This window comes from Tamandua tetradactyla, chromosome 24 (assembly GCF_023851605.1).
Source record: "Tamandua tetradactyla isolate mTamTet1 chromosome 24, mTamTet1.pri, whole genome shotgun sequence".
Taxonomy (NCBI): Eukaryota; Metazoa; Chordata; class Mammalia; order Pilosa; family Myrmecophagidae; genus Tamandua; species Tamandua tetradactyla.
The window spans coordinates 36799800-36814475 of NC_135350.1; the positions used below are offsets into that span (position 1 = coordinate 36799800).

Sequence of the window (14676 nt, forward strand, 5' to 3'; positions counted from 1 at the left end):
ATACAGTTGTAAAAGGTCCCACCTAACTAATAGTACATTTGTGCTTTCAATGTACTCCTAAGTACAAAGGAATAAAAACTGTTAATAAATTCCACTAAACTCTTAAAGATTTTAGAAAGTACAAATGTTTCTCAGGCTTAGAGATTTAAATCAACTAGAAAGTTAAATCACCCTCAGTTACCTGATAAACACTGGCAAACAGTTTCTACATGAATATCACATTGCATGCATAAAGGCCCAAACCTACAGCACTTCAAGAGGTAGTGTGGTTGATGGGTCAGAGTATAGCTCCTGGAGCCAAGGTTGCAGATTCCAATTCCTACAAGCAGAGAAAATTGGGGGAAATTATTTTATCTGTGGAGTAAGGCTAATCCTAATAACTACCTTCTAAGATTATGGTAAAACCCCTAATGATTGTTCAGCACAAGTTAACAAATCTGCAAAAACTATTAGTTATCATTATCATCTAGCCTGCAGTTTTCCTTTATAGTCAAGACACTTTCAATTTAAACGTTGTCTATAATCTTTCTCATTTTTTGTAATTCTGAAAAACTACTCTTTTTTTTTTTTTGATAGAGGTGAAAATCTTGGAAATTTTTTTTAACATTAAATGTTAAAAGCTTTACACTATGATATGCTAAGACATTAGGAGTGATACTTCCTAAAGAAGTTATCCTTTAGGGTTTGGTTGTTTGGTTTAGAAACTGCGAAGGTTTAGGCTTTTTTTGTTATAAACTTGAAGAGATCAGGCTCTTGGTCCAGGTCAGGGAGAATGATGCTATCTTCTTCCTCAAAAAAGTGGTTCTTGATAATGCTCAAAGATGTCTGGAAAATCTGACAGTTCTTGTGAAGTTGTAGAGCCTCAATTTTATCCAACCCTCTGAGTTCTTCTATCAGAAGACATAGTTTCTCCTTCTCAGAAACTTTATCTGCCACCTGGAGGATATAAGAGATGATATCAAGGATGATGAGAACGATTTTGGCCTCCTGGATGGTGAGGAGATTCACCAATGGCTCCAAGACTCCAGAGTGGACGAGCTGGATCAACTGGTCTATAGTTCCACCAGTTCTGAAGTTAGCCACGATCTACACAGCCTCTTTCTGGAATTTAAATTCTCCATTTTTCAGCAGAGCCACCAGTGATGGCAGCGTGCCATGTGCAATCAGCTGCTGGATGTGCTGGGAAGGCCCCGTGGCCACGTTGCTGAGCGCCCAGGCCACCTCCTTCTGGATGGAAGACCAGGGGTGCTCCAGGAGCACGGGCAGCATGCTCAGCAAGTCCGCATTGATGGCCACCTGGGTCTGATAATCTGTCCCCATAATGATGTTGCCCACGGTGCGGAGAGAAGGGGTCAAGACACTGAGTTCTGAGCTTCTCATCAGATGGATCAGCCTGGGCAGGACACCTGTGTCAACCACTTGGCTGATGCGCTCATTACAGCCATTGGTGAGGTAGGACAGGGCCCGACAGGTGTCCTAGAACCTCGATGTCATGGTGCTGCAGAAGTACAAGAGCACAGGCAACATTTGTTTCACCGCTCTGGGGCCAGGATATGGGTTCTTGTTTTAGCACAGTTTGGACAAGGTCCACGTGATGTTTCGCAGAAACCTGATTGATATGGTTGATGAAACCAGGCACAGCCGATGCGGGATGGCGTTGCTTGAGATAAGATGTCTCTGAACTCTGGGCCATCACCTGCTTTATTACCCAGAGCTCACACTGTCTGTTCGCACCTAGTCACGTGGGGGAAAGACAGGAGCTCCATCAAGAGCTGAACGGCTATTCCTTGCACAACTCAGAGCTCGAGTCTGCTCTGATGTCCCCGAAGCAATGTTGGTCAGAGCCCAGGCTGCCTCGAACTGCAAGCAGGGTTGAAGTGAGGACTTCAGGAACTCCACCAGCTGGGGAATGAGCCCTGCTTCAATGATCAGCTTTAGAGGAGGGTTCCTTTCCTGGGACAGCATTTTCCTGGCTGCCTGGGTAGCCTGGAAGCATAGTTCCGGAACTGGGTTGTTCACTCCATGGATTATTTCATCCAAGGTAAGGCTCTGGCAGGTTTCTAAGAAGGTGGGTCAGGGGAAAGATCAGAGACGCTCCTTCTCTTTAAGGCTTGCTCATCCTTCTTGGCCTTTTGGAGCTCCGGACTGACCGCCATCTGCTGCTGGTGCCTCATAGATGCTGTGAAGGTCTCATTGATAACACCAGGAACAGAAAACAGAGTTACGTAGGTTGTGGCAGTGCTGAAGCATGTGCTTTCTGGAAGCTGATTGCCTTATTTTTATTTTCTCCAGAGAAGAGGAGCTTTTGTCAGAAAAAGGAGGCTTGCCATCCATTACATCTGTAAATTGTACAACAGATGACAAAATATTAGAGTTACAATAATCTCCACAAAAAGATACAACCGATCTTCTTTATTCATAGATTCTGCATTTGTGAAGTCACCTACTTGCTGAAATTTATATGTAACCCCAAAATCAGTACTCGAGACGTGTTCACGATCATTTGTGGACTGGTGCAGGTGGCAAAAAATGTCAGTTACCCAATGTACACATTCCTGGCTAAGGTGTCTTTAAATAGAAACACACAAAAAATCAGGTTATATATTGATTGATTGATGAAAATCTTGTGACCAGAGACATGCAGGAACCTAATCCCGTATTTCCCTTAAGAGCAATCGTTCCGTATTTGCTAATAAAGTTTATAGAATAGGACTACCACAAATATCAAGAACCTAATGTATGTTGAAATAATTCTCAAGTGTTTTGGATCACTTGTTATGCCCTAAAGCAATGGTCCTTACATGTGTAAGAATCACCTTAAGAGTTTATTTTTAATGTTCAGATTCCTGTTGGCTCATATCCAAAGATCCAGTAGGTATAGGATAAAGCCCAGGAATCTGTACCTTAAATAAATACCTCTAGAGATGCTGATGTCTGTGGTTCTCACTGGCCTATCACTATCTATAGATAAATCACAGATAACTTTTTAAAAATTGAAATGTGTATAAAAAGTTGATATAAAATTATATATTCGTATCTGTTTTAAAAGAAATTGTGACATCTTAATGGGACAGTGGGATCTTTTTAAATTTGAATCTGAATCCTAATTTCAGCTAAGAACAATGAAAGAATTCCAATTTAAAAACAGTAAAATGAATTAGTTTTTCAGAAACTGTTGATTTTCTGTTTTAGTCATTGGCATCCCGTATTCATTATTTTGTACTTAATATCATTTGCGAGGCATTGGGCAACAAACGATGGAGGATAAAGGCAAAAATCATATCCTCACTGCTCTCAGGAACACACAAGGCAGTCGGGGACATTTGCCTACAGCAATGATCTCAAAACATATTGATTTTTGCTGAAGTAGAATCAGGGAAGGGTATTTAGGGGAGCACATAAACAAGAGAGATTAGCTCTGCCTGAGGAAATCATGGAAGAAGTTCTAGAAGAGGCACAGCCGTTCAGCAAATATTGGCTGAGCCCTTGTTGTGTGCAGGTGTTGTAGAATCTCAGGATAGGGTGGTGAAGAAGAGCTGTGGGTTACTCCGCTAGGATCCTTTTCCCTACTGGGCTGGGGAATTTGATCTTAGATAAAGGTAGTTTAGGAAAAAGTAAGGAAAGGGAAGCAGTTCTCATTCAGTTTGTTTCTTTTAATTTGCATTTGAATTTTAAAACAGCAAAATATAAAAAGCCATCTGCCCGAGTCCTAGGGTGGATACATTTTGCTTGGCATTCCTGAAGTACAGAAGCCACGTTTTCCTATTACTGCATTAAGCAGGAAAACCCCCTCTAGGTGAATTTGTACCACTCTCCAGCTAATCAATTATCAGTTTGTTTCTTAGCTCCCTAAGCTTTCACACCTTAGAGTTGTGATGTAGTGTAAATATAGCTTCAGCATCTTGATCACAGCAAGCAGCTGATTCATACTTCTCTTCTAGTTCAGTTGAAATCAGATCAGAGAAGTGTGCAGAGATAAAAGTGTTAAGGCACATTCCAGAAGCCTATCTATGTATCAGAAAATCTGGCTGAAAAGCAATTTTTTCTTTATGCTGTTTTTGTTTTTTGAAAATCAGGGACTAAAAATACTTAAAAGTACAGAACAGCAACCTGTCCCTGGTGATCCTCTCTTAATTAATGCAGTGATCTTTGTAGAGAAAAGGGACAATTGAAAGAGTCCCTCAATAATTATCTAAGCAAGTACCTCAGATAATTACAGCAGGAAGATTCTCAGGACACAAAACACCCTGCAAAATTTAACCTCTCATTTTGAGTCAGGACTTTTATTCTTAAAACTTTTTCTTTTGTGTTGATGTTTCATGCTTGGCAAAGTCAGCCTGATGTCAGATAGATCCCTGGAACCCAAAACATTACTGAATTCACAGTTGAAGGATTTCAATATAGTAAATCAGGCTATAAAAATCCTATAGTGATAATAAGAGGACAGAATGAAATGGAATTTTCAGGTAGGTGTTAAAAGAGAAAATATGGACTGGAATAATAAAACATACTCAAATTAAGAAATATTAACTGTTAGCAGCAGCAAAAAATAAATAAATAACAGAAAATAATAAAGTGAACTGAACTACCATGTCCATGAATAGTAAAAACATCCATCAGTAAAATTTCTGTTTTTCTTAATTACACAATTGATAGCCCAAACAAACAAATATAAAAACAAGACTTAAGCCTTCAGGTCAGTCACTAGACTCTATAAATTCAATCATTCAGAGACTATATAAAAATATTTTTATTTCTTAAAAGACAGCCTTTGAAAATCTTCCACTAGCCATATCTCTGATGTGAATAATAGCAGTATTTTCTGAAAATGTTAGACTCTATCTTCTTGGTATGTCTCAAGATAATGTATAAAAACCCTCCTTGGGGACAAAACTCTCAATTCTGAACTGTACTTCTTGAGACCAAGCAAGAACACTTTACTTTGTATTATATGGCCACAATATTAGGTATGGCCATAGGCATAATTGTATTTTCTAAGACACCTTATATTCTTATTAAACGGCTGACATATAAATTAAGTTATAAGTAAATAATGCATATGTATTATATTTCCAGCTCTCTGGGATTTTTTTTTTTTCCTGAGACATCTCCCTCACTCTTGGCAGCCTTTTCTCCCAGGTGCCTAGTGTGCTGGTGTGCATTCACACTAACCGCAGCGGTTGTCTTACTTGCCCGAAATAGCTCTGACATTTAGAGAGTTGTGCTTAACACCCAAGACTGAAGATTAATAGCTCATGGGACAATCAGGGCATTGGCTTAGGGGTAATTGATGTCCAGGTTCATCTTTAAATGATTTTATGGAATTGATTTTCTGTTCCTAACATGATTCAAATGATCCCATCTCAATATTTCTTATTAGTTTTAAAATTCATTCACTATATAGTGTGTTAGGCAATAAGGAAAATAAAATCCAAGCGCTAAGCTTTCTCATTGGACCCACCAAGAATACCTGTTTTATAACACTCGTGTATAACTGGTGAGGAATATATTCTTTTAAAGTCCCCATTACATGGGTAAATGGATGAAGTATAGGGAGATTTGAGATCCTGTTAATTTATAATAGTTTATCAGTGGTTCGTTAACAGTGGCATCCACTATATCAGGCTGCATTTTCTGATGTAACTTGTTTGTATCTTTCTTTCAGTGGAAACAGGCATTTAGTTTATTATGTTTTCACACTAGTTCTAAGGAGCCTGTGAATCCTCTAATGTGCCTAATTCCCCTGCTCCAGAAAGAGGGAAAAGGAACAATTCATAGAAATCCCTTTTATTTATATACACAGAGGTTTTTAAAAGAATTCTTTTTTAACAACTAGTTTTATACTTAGTAATGCTTATGATATGATGATGATGGTGATGGTGATGATGATGATAAAGGTTTAAAATTTTTGGATTATTGAGTCTGTGTAACAATTTTCATACTGTGATAAGAATTAGTATAGAGAAACATCAACCTGCACATTAATTATAAAGAGACTCCAACCTGCATATATTCTGGACAGAACATGAAATACCTGTACAGTCCTATAACTTGGTTTTTGTTCTCTTATTTTGGAACATTTAAGGGCTTTCAAATATCTCATTTACCTAGGGAAATTCAACAGAGACAAAATATTCTTTCCCAGGTTAAAGTTGTTGAGTCTGCTAAGAAAGTAAATTGTGCGCACAGGATTTTTTGCTCTAGTGGACTTTCTAATAAAATCATCTTTGTGCTGTCTGCATCTTCGTTTCCATAGAAATGGGATGCATGGGTACACCACCCCAATTATGATTTGAGATGTGAAAAATGGGATGGGAAAGCCACAGCTTAGTAAAGAATGCTAGCACAGGAAAAGTTGGGACTGGAGAAGATGAGGCAGTTCCCTAAACTTAAAACTCAGAGATAAAAAAAATAAACGAAAGTAGGAAAAATCTAAAAAGAAAGTAAGAAAAACAATAAAAGTTTATATGAAAAGAGGGTACAAAAATACAATATTTGCTGATAATGATTAAATGAAAATAGTTTTATACTGAATTATTTTCAACCTCAGAGATCAAATTTCGATTTTTTCATTTCATTTTAAACCTCATCATATACCATCTCATTTATATATGTCAGTTTTCTGTCAAAGTGACTTTTTCCTGTTTCCAAATATCTGAAATAATTTAAAATTCTCAATTCTCCAATTCCGGAATTTGATTTAATAGAAGCTTGTTTGTGTACAAATTGTGTTGTTACACTGTGCTTTAGGTGGAGCTTTCAGTTCATGAGAATTATATGTCTACAAACTTGTTATGAAGCCTGGAAATTCAATCTACCAGAGAAACTGGCTGTTGGGATGTATGTGGTGGTGACAGTTCTATTAAACACAATTACATTTTTGTTGTAAAAGTCTTCACAATTACATAAGTCCGTGTGAAAGGTTAAAAATTCAGGATAGGGCGGGCCACAGTTGCTCAGCAGGCAGAGTTCTTACCTGTCATGCCAGAGACCCAGGTTTGATTCCCGGTACCTGCCCATGCAAAACAACAACAACAAAAAGTATAGCATAAATCCTTTCTCTGCTAAGAAAAATCAAGAAATTGGGCTGATTGGTTCAACTAAAAAAGTGATGACACCCAGTTACCATTCAGCACTCACTGATTTCCACAGTTGATTGATTTCTTTCTGATTATTTTATCATATTTTCCAGAGAGTGCATTATAAAACTTCTCCACTTCCCAATTAAGACTTCAATCACACCAAAACATTAAAAAAAGGGGGGGAGGGGTAGGCTTTAGCATAAGACTGATGTTTTTAATCCATCTTGTCTGTTTACCATTTTTCTAACTAGGCAAAAATTTAACACCTCTGACATTCCTTATATATTCAATAAAATGAATGAGCAACTATTTTATAGGGTGATTCAATAAAAACTCTAAGCTCTGCCCTCTTCCTACCCCTGAAACCTTCATTCTTCATGATATCATTATCTATTTTATTAAGAAAATAGTGATTATATGTCAAGCTTCTTTCATTTCTCTCTTATCCATCTAGGAATGTACCTTAAAATGTACTGCCTTAACAAAGCAAACATTCCCTTCCCTCTCTTTTGGAATTTGCTCCTTCAATCAACTCCTCTCTGATTTGTATCTTTAATATATACTCCTGCTTAATCATGAACAAGTTTAGTATTTTCTTTCTTTTTTTAAAAAGGAATAAAACTGACAGAAAGATAAAGATCTGTTCAATTCTGAAATTCATATCCCTCTAAATTAATTGCCCTAATCTCAATTTTCTCTTACTGACAACTCCTTAAAAATGTTACCTACCATCAGGACCTCTAATGGTCTTGTTCTATTCCTTATCCTCTGAAATATGGCTTCTTCCTAGATCTTTTTCTGGACTATTCGACAAACTTAAAGATACATTTATTAAAAATGTGTTATTCTCTCATGAACAAAATATGTGGTATACAAAATGTACATGTGAATCTGATTCTCAATTTCTTTATTCAGGGCTTAAAATTGTCAAGCATCTATCTATTCATAAAGGCCCCTTTCATTTAGATTCTCAAACATTGTTACTTCCCTTTTTTGTCTTAAGTCTCTGACTAGGCCTTCACTTTTCTCTTTATTTGCTGCCTCGCTTCCTGTGCCAGTTTGAAACTGTTCTGGCCCCCCAGAAAAGCCGTGTTCTTTAATCCTTATTCAGTAGCGCTGGGTGGGATCTTTTTTATTATTTCCTTGGAGATGTGACTCAGCCAATTGTGGTGGTAACTTTTGATTAGGTGGTTTCCATGGAGGAATGTTTTTATCCATTCAAGGTGGGGTTGCTTACCAGAGCCCTTTAAGAGGGAACCATTTTGGGAAAAAATTTCAGAGCCAACAGAGCCCACACAGCCAGAGATCTTTGGAAATACAGAAATAAAACACTCCCAGAGAATATTTTTGATACAAGAAACCAGGCCAGCAAACCTTTCCATGTGCCTTCCCAGCTGACAGAGGTGTTCTGTACATGTTGGCCTTTCTTGAATCAAGGTATCTTTCCTTGGATACCTTAGTTTGGACATTTTTATAGCTTGAGGACTGTGAACTTGCAACTTATTAAATTCCCTTTTTAAAAGCCCTTCTGTTTCTGGTATATTGCTTTCTTGCAGCATTCACAAACTCAAACAAATTTTGGCACCAGAGAAGTGGGGTGCTGCTGTTGTTTGCAAATATCAAACATGTTAGAATGACTTTTTAAATGGATAAAGGGAAAGATTCCGGAAGGATTGTGAAGATCTTGATAAAGAAGGCCTAGAATGCTTTGAAGAGACTGTTGGTAGAAATGTGGATTCTGAAAATACCTGTGATAAGGCCTTAGGAAGAAATGATACATGTGTTATTGCAAACTGGAAGGAAGTTGATCCTTGTTTTATAGTGGTAAAGAATCTGGCAAAATTGATTACTGGTTTTGGATGAAAGACAGATTGTAAAAGCCATGAACTTGGATATTTAGTAGAGATTTCCAAATTAAATGTGGAAAAGTGCAGTCTAGTTTTTCCTTGCAGCTTATAGTGAATTGTGACAGAAAAGAGAGAAATTGAGAACTGAGCTCTTAGATACAAAGAAAACAGAAATTGATGGCCTGGAAAATTCTGAGCTTCTAGAAAGGGAGACCCCAGAGAATAGTACCCCATGTGAGGATTTAACCAAACATGGAAGCAGTCAGCCATTAGAGGGAAAGCCAGGATTACAGATGGAGTTATCCAGGAAGCATTTATGGAAAGTCCTATCATCTGATGGTTAGGAGCCCTGCATACTACATAGAAAACCAGCAAAACTGTTGCAGGATCTGTATAAATGGAACATCCATTATCCAGTGTGGGCTAAAAAGGGACAAACTGAAGGAAAAATAACTTCAGAGGCAGAGCCATGGAAGCTAAGGTCTGAAGCCAAGAAACTCTTGGGCCAGGAGAGCAGACACACCCAAGTACAGGAGAGGATGAGTTTTCCCTGAAGTCAGAGGCTGGACCTTCCACCTCATTGTTCTTGAAGAGTTGTGTGCCAGGTCTTGGAGATGGTGGTGAACATCTCTTGGGGATTGAGGGGAGCCTGGCTGCCACCCCTTTGTTCTGGAAAGCTGCATATGTGTGTTGGAGATGGCATACATCTCCAGGTGTGCCTGGGTGCAGCCACAGTGCTTGGAGATGGTGGAGCTGAGAAAAAAATGGTCTCCTATATGTCCCCCAAAGTGGCATTTGGAGAGAACCAGGCTACTGCATAGACCTTTGGAAAGGGCGGGATTGTGGCTTTCTAAATCCCTGAGGATAAATGAATCTCAGACTTGGAAATGTATTGGAGTTTGCCCTGCTGGTTATAAGAACTATTTGGAACCTTGGAACCCTATGTTCCTTCCAATTTCTCCCTTTGGAAATGCAGACATATATTGTATGACTGTCCTTCCTTTGTATGCTGGCAGCAGATAATTTGTTCTGAGTTTTACAGGTCCAGAACCAGAGGAAAATTTTGCCTTAGGTCAGACCATGCCTATAACTGACTTTGTGGAGATTTTGTACTGTTTCTGGCTTTGTATTATATTTGTATTGTTACTGAAATAGGTTTAAGGCTTTGTGATATTGTGATAGAATGAATGTGTTACATTTAGAAAGATCATATATTTTGGAGGTCCAAAGGGTGGAGTGTGCCAGTTTGAAACTGTCATGTACCCCAGAAAAGCCATGTTATTTAATCCTTATTTAATCTTGCTGGGTGGAATTTTTTGGATGTTTCCATGGAGATGGGACCCACCCATTTGTGGGTGGTAACTTTTGATGAGATGTTTTCCATTGAGAAGTGTCTCCACCCATTCAAGGTGGGGTGGTTTACTGGAGCCTTTTAGGAGGTGACCATTTTTGGAAAAAACTTCAGAGTCAATAGAGGCCACACTGCCAGAGATCTTTGGTGAAACAGAAGGAAAACATCCCTGGGGAATCCTCATGAAATGAGAAATCAAGAGAGAAAGTTAGCAAGACCTTTCCGTGTGCCTTCCCAGATGACAGAGGTGTCCTGGACCTATTGACCTTTCTTGAATCAAGGTATCTTTCTCTGGATGCCTTAGTTTGGACATTTTTATATCCTTAGAACTGTGGACTTGCAACTTTTGGCCTTTCTTGAATCAAAGTATCTTTCTCTGGATGCCTTAGTTTGGATATTTTTATAGCTTTAGAACTGTGGACTTGCAACTTAATAAATTCACTTTTTAAAAGCCATTCTATTTATGCTATATTGCATTCCAGCAGCTTTAACAAACTGAAACACATCCTGAGAATTTTCTTCATGTGATACCTATATTCAAATGGTTTTGGGAGATAATACCCAAGGGTCTTGCATTTCTGCACATTTTGCATTCATCCTTTCAATAATTTTCATGTGGTATATGTCCTTAGAAGATAAATAATTGCTATCTTCTGAAGGCAAGTTTGTTTAAAGCCTTGGAAATTAGAGATAGTGTTTCTTCCTGGAACAAAGGGAAGGCATGTTTACTGCCCATTATAAAAGATTCAGGTTTCCTAGTTTCTGAGTTCCTTGTCTGTAAACAAATTTCTAGCTGTGTGTTACTTGATCCTCTTTGTTTTGTCCTGTGGGAATTGGGGCTTGGAAAATCAGCACAAAAGAATGATGATACTTTGACTACTGCTATTGCTGTGAGTAATAAAGTTTTAACCCAGGAGTCTTGCATCTTAAGCCTCCATCCACAGAACTATGGCAGACTAGCTTGTTAGTTTGCCATAGGATAATATCTCATACACTTCGCAGTCTTTAAACAGCAGTTGCTAATTTTTTAAATTCAATTTCCACAATGTTTTACAATAATGCCCTTTATTCCATTTCTACTCTCATTATTCTAGTTATCTCATTACCTCTCCCTGGATTTCTGCTATAGGCTCCTACATAATCTACCAATCTCTGCCTCCCATCTTTCCAAACTATCCTGTACATCATTGCCAGAGTATTCTTCCTAAAATAAAACTTGTACCATATGATTTCACAGAATGATATTTTAAGGTTCAAATCCCATTGAATAGCTTTGAGGGCACCCATGTACCTCAAGTTCCTGATTACTGGCCAGACAAAATCACTTTCCTGCTACTTTGTTTTTATCTGTGTACTACACTTTACCTAATGTTCTCAGTCTGACAAAAATGCTCAGGCCCAGTTTTAATAATATTTCCACTACCCAGAACCATTCTCTCCTTGTTCTGAGCATTTTACTCCTACTTCTCTTATGACTATCATCACATTTGCTGTTTTGTGTTTTACTAACATTTATGTCTCTCACTTATCTTTCTAGACTAGAAGTTGTTTGAGATGAAGGAACTTGGACTTTATACCAACTTGTATTTTCTAGATGTTGGGGATTGAATCATGTCACCCACAAAGGGCATGTTGAGATCTGTTTTAGTTTCTTCATTGCTAAAGCAAATACCATGCAGTGAGTTGGCTTAAGCAATGGTAATTTATTGGCTCATAGTTTTGAGGTTAGGAGTAGTACAAAATTAAGACATTATCAAGGCAATGTTTTCTTCCTGGAAATGTATTCTGGCTGGCTACTGGTGATCCTTGATCCTGGGCTTCTCTGTTACATGGCAATACCCAGGTTGGCCTCTTTCAGCCTCTCCCTTCTCTTCTGGGTTTCAATTGAGTTTTAGCTTCTTGCTGCTCCCTCTGTCTTACGCTTTATCTGTTTGAATTTCATTCTGCTTGTTAAGAAGTAGGATTAAGTAACAATAATAAGGTTAAGACTCGTTCTGATTGAGTTGGGCCACATGCTAACTGAAGTAAACTCATCAATAGGTCCTACTTACAATGGGTTCATGCCCACAGCAATTGACTAATTTTAAGAACATGTTTTTCTGGACCACAGAGTTCTAACCCCTTGACCTGGGAGCAAACCCATTTGTAGATAGGATCTTTGAAAATGTTATTACTGTTTAAGGTATAGCCAATGAATGAGAGTGGGCCTTATATTCAACATAGCTGAAGTTTTGAAAGCCTAGAAAATTGAACATGGAAAGGAACGCCACATGGGAAAGCCTGGAGTCAGTTGAAACCTAGAAAGGAAAGGAGAGGACATTGTCATGTGATAGGAGAGCCAAGGAACCTAAGATTGCCATCCAGCCTGAAGGCTACTGACCCTGGAAGGAAACAAGCCCTTCTAGCCTCTGGAACCATGAGCAATACATTCCCACTGTTTAAGTCAAACTTGAAACTAAGACTCTTGGATTCCTGAGTTAAAGCTTTTTACATAATAAGCCTGTATATTGAAGTTGTACTCCTAATTACTCTTTTTTTTTATTAGTCAAATGGGTTGGTATTGGCAGTGAGACTGTGTAATTATTAATGAAACAATACAATATAAGCAAACACCCATCTCTGAATCAGATTGTAGAGAAACAATAATTTCACTGTTTCATTGTTTTTATTATAACTTGTAGGTATTTAGTGATAAATAATGATGTCACAAAAGTCATCGTTATGTCAATTCTTAGTACAAGGGAATTTTAATTCTAAATTTGCTTGCCAATATTTTATAGTCCCTTAAACACAAATGTATGATACATTTTTGAAAGCTACTCACAGTGGTACCAGTTTTGTGAAGTATTGTTAGAAATAAAAATGTATAATTGGCATTTGCTGCTTCTAAGATCTCAATTCTTGATATGTTTCCCCTATTGTACTTCTGAGGTCAAGGCTATAATTGACTGATATATAGCAGCATAGTTTCACAGGTGAGGTACTGACCCTTTTGTGGGGATGAGACTAGACTAAAAAGAAAAAGTTGTGATTTTAACTGTATATCTTGTTTGCCTTCAACTGTGAGAATGTATTCATCTCAAGGATAAAAGATTCTTCCCTACTGGAATTATAAATTTAAAAAAATGTATATTCATCTTCAAGTGCAGTGCTGTGACTATTTCTCACTCTCTGTGTGTGCCTTAATAGGACATTAGCTCAGTACTTTTGCACGTAAGTCTTCAGATAAAAATAATTTAAACTGTTCTTTTAGCATTTGCACTGATAGCACTCAAGCATTTCTACTTATCTATGTCACTAGGATATACTCAAAATGAAACAAGGTCTATCTGCCATTTATTAAGTTTTTGTTGTTGTTGTTTTGTTTTTATTATGGGTAGGCACCGGGAATCGAACCCGGGCCTCCAGCTTGATAGCGAGAACTCTGCCACCGCACCGCCATTGCCCGCCCCATTTATCAACTAAGTTTTAAGATCTAATCATAGGCAGCTGAGAGAAAGGGAACAAACAGGAGGTCCTATAGACAAATTTGAGAAATACGGAATCCTGAGGTTCATTGGCCAGTGGAAGTAGCCATTCAGTGCAATGATGACACTAAAGACTCGATTCTTAAACTTTTTGATATCAATATTTTATAAGAAACATTTTTTTCCAATAAGGGAATTAGCAATAAGGTGAAAATATAACAACAATGACTAATATTTATTGAGGTATGTAATATGTATTTGTTGAGATACTTGGAAAAGAAAATGCTTAAAATAGTCTAGCCAGGGTGCACAAATAGTTCAGTGGTTAGAATGCCTGCCTTCCATGCCGGAGACCAGGGTTGGATTCCTGGACCATACACCCTCCCCGCCAAAATAGTCTAGCCTATAGTAGGTGCTCAGTAAATGTTTGGTGTTATGATGATTGTACACTGGTCATATATACTTTATGTGTATCATCTCATTTAAGACTCACAACATTTGGAAAAAGGTGTTAGTATTGTCATTTTCCAGATGAGGTATCTAAATTGCTCAAGATCACAGAAGTACTATTGAGCTGCCACAAGGTCAATCTTCGACCATTATCATATGATCTTAAAGCACATTTTATCCAGATCTTCCAAACAACAAATAGGGTATACACTTGGTGGGAGGAGGAGACTAGGATACAAAGTATTCAGGGTGATTCTGTAATTTTTTGTAGTTTCAGTTCCTTAACAAAGTAATAGAATTAGGAAATCATCCTCAATATGTAGTTTTCCAGCACACAACCACAGCTCACATACATAAACACACAGGCATTGCTCTATCTGTCCCTTGCAGCAATAGAGACAGGTGCAGCATGTTAAATATTGAATATTCTGTGTTCTTTGTTCTTTTTCCCTCCTTGTGATACAGAAACTAGAAGTTCC

General features: G+C 37.9%; 1 protein-coding gene and 1 pseudogene across 3 annotated transcripts in view; one reads left to right on the top strand and one right to left on the bottom strand.

Annotated features, from left to right (window-relative positions):
* Positions 1-14676, top strand: part of SNCA (synuclein alpha) — a 146487-nt gene that overhangs the window by 94913 nt on the left and 36898 nt on the right. The window lies entirely within an intron of this gene.
* Positions 715-2174, bottom strand: LOC143668524 (importin subunit alpha-8 pseudogene; annotated as a pseudogene).